Source organism: Arachis ipaensis, chromosome B1 (genome assembly GCF_059453495.1).
Source record: "Arachis ipaensis isolate K30076 ecotype BB chromosome B1, ASM5945349v1, whole genome shotgun sequence".
NCBI lineage: Eukaryota > Viridiplantae > Streptophyta > Magnoliopsida > Fabales > Fabaceae > Arachis > Arachis ipaensis.
This window is the reverse complement of record NC_142436.1, coordinates 109,712,770-109,715,348: the sequence shown is the minus strand read 5'-3', so window position 1 is coordinate 109,715,348 and position 2,579 is coordinate 109,712,770. Positions and strand designations below refer to the sequence as shown.

Here is a 2,579-nt window from a genome sequence, read left to right as displayed (position 1 = left end):
GTTCCTTACATATGCCTTCAAGTAGAGTCTCAATCCTTAAGAGTCTATCTTCGGATGATGGTGAGTTGGTGTTGGAGGGATGAGGATGGCCATTTTGGTTTTGATATGGATGTTGAGAGGTGTTGTTAGGTGGGTGCTGATATGATCTCTGTGTGGAATGTTGGTGAGCCGCATTGTTGTTGGGGTTGTGACGTCTCTGATCTTGGCCTTGATCTTGTTGATTTTCCCACCTAAAGTTTGGGTGGTTTCTCCAACCGGGATTATAAGTTTTGGAGTATGGATCATGGGTCTGCCTAGGTGAGTTTTCAATGTAGTTGGCTTGTTCCTGATCACCCTCTGCTTCTGCATTCACTCCTTCTTGGGTTGCTGATGAGGTGGTGATTGCTGCCACTTGGTTCCTCTCTATCTTCTTGGTAAGGTCAGCCAGCTGCTTGGTGATCATCTTGTTTTGGGCCATCAGTGCATCCACGTTGTTTAGCTCCATCACTCCTCTAGTGTTGCCTCTTTCAGAAGCATAAAAGTAGTCATTCTCAGCTACAGTCTCAATGACATCTATGGCTTCTTCAATGGTCTTCTTCTTGTTCAGAGATCCCCCAGATGAGTGGTCTACTGCCTTCTTTGATTCATAAGAAAGGCCTTCATAGAAAATGTGTAACTACACCCATTCATTGAACATATCTGGCGGGCACCTTCTTGTCAAGTCCTTAAACCTCTCCCATGCTTCATAGAGAGTTTCACCATCTTGTTGCCTGAAGGTTTGTACCTCATCTCTCAACCTGTTGATTCTTTGAGGAGGATAGAATCTCACCAAGAATTTGTTCACCACATCTTCCCAGGTTGTTAAACTCTCATTCAGGAAGGATTCCAGCCATTTAGATGCTTTGTCCTTGAGTGAGAAGGGAAACAGAAGTAGTCTATAGGTGTCAGGATGAACACCATTAGACTTCACAGTATCACATATCCTCAGGAATGTGGTGAGATGTTGATTGGGGTCTTCTTGAACACTTCCTCCAAATGAACAGTTGTTCTGAACAAGGGTGATGAGCTGTGGCTTTAGTTCAAAGTTATTAGCATGTATGGTTGGGTTTTGGATGCTACTTCCACAGTTTCCTGGGTTTGGATTGATGTAAGAGCCCAGAACTCTTCTCTCTTGCCCAGCATGATTTGCTGGACCTTCTCTGCCATGGTTGTCATCCTCTTCTTCATGATGGTTCTCCATATTCTCATCCATGTCTGGTTCAAAGTACTCTTCCTCTTCCTCAGCACCAACAACTCTCTTTCCTCTTGCTTCCCTCCTTAATCTAAGGAAGATCCTCTCAGGTTCAGAATCAAAAGAAGTTGAAGCCCCACTTCTTCTACCTGTCATACAACCAACAAGGCCAAAGCAAAAGGGAGATAGAGAGTATTCTTGTTAAAAAATGCTGTTAGTGTGAGTGATACAATTTATCAAACAGTTAGTGGGTTAGTGAACTAAATTGTAACAAACAAGAGAACACCACAAACGGGTAGGGGTAATGGGAAGAAAATAACTGAAACTGAAAGTGAATCAATCAAACAGAAATTAAATAAAACAAAAGAAAAATGCTCAATCTAGTTATTCACCAATTTAATCATTGTTGATACAAAATCAATCCCCGGCAACGGCGCCATAAACTTGATGCACGGAAACTTGTCTCTCAACAGATTTCCCTCGGCAAGTATACCGAATTGTTGTCAAGTAAAAACTCACAATAGAGTGAGGTCGAATCCCATAGGGATTGATTGGTCAAGCAACTTTAATTGGAGGAATGTTCTAGTTGAGCTAAGCAGAATTTGATTTGAGAATTGCAGGAAATTAAATGGCGGGAAAGTAAATGATAGAAAATGTAAATGCTGGAAATAAAAAACTGAATGTAAATGACGGAAAGTAAATTGCTGAATCTTAAATGGGGAATGGGGAAGATGAACATAAAAGTAAATGGTAGAAAGTAAAGAGAATGGGTAAGATACAACGACCCAATTTTTAATATGTCTAGATCATATCGGAAACTGAGCGCTACCAATTTTTCTTCCTAATTATTATCTATTATTTATCATATGAGCCTGATTCGTTGTTAAAAGCGTAGTTAATTTGCGAGGTGTATTTTTTTTGAAAACATTTGGATTAATAGACGGAATAATTTATAATCAATTCACAACTGATAACAGATAAAACAGTTATAAACAACCACACATAAATACATCACAAGCAGTCAACAACATTCAGTGATCCAATTTTTATTTAAGTATAGACTTTTAGTTAGAACACCCCTAGATATAGCTAGATAATAACTATATACATATACATACATACAACATCCCAGGTCCTGACCTGTTCAAGAGGTCCCTAAGTTGGCACCTAGGCTAGCCTAGACTCTATACTCACTTAGTCCCTCTAAACTTCTAAAGCGAGGGAAAATACGTTCTAAGTCATCAAAACTCAAGTCAGGTGGATCATCATCAAAAGGTAGAACATCATCTGCTACTCCTCTGCACGATCAGACTTTTCCACTGGACGTCTCTCTGGTACCTCATGAAGTAGCCACACAACAGGAGTCTCG

General features: G+C 40.2%; 1 non-coding gene across 1 annotated transcript; it reads left to right on the top strand.

The window, feature by feature from the left end:
• Positions 1–671: 671 nt before the first annotated feature.
• Positions 672–778, top strand: LOC148577880 (small nucleolar RNA R71). The gene has a single exon (XR_015904693.1). It is a non-coding gene; the product is annotated as a small nucleolar RNA R71 (small nucleolar RNA).
• Positions 779–2,579: the final 1,801 nt, after the last annotated feature.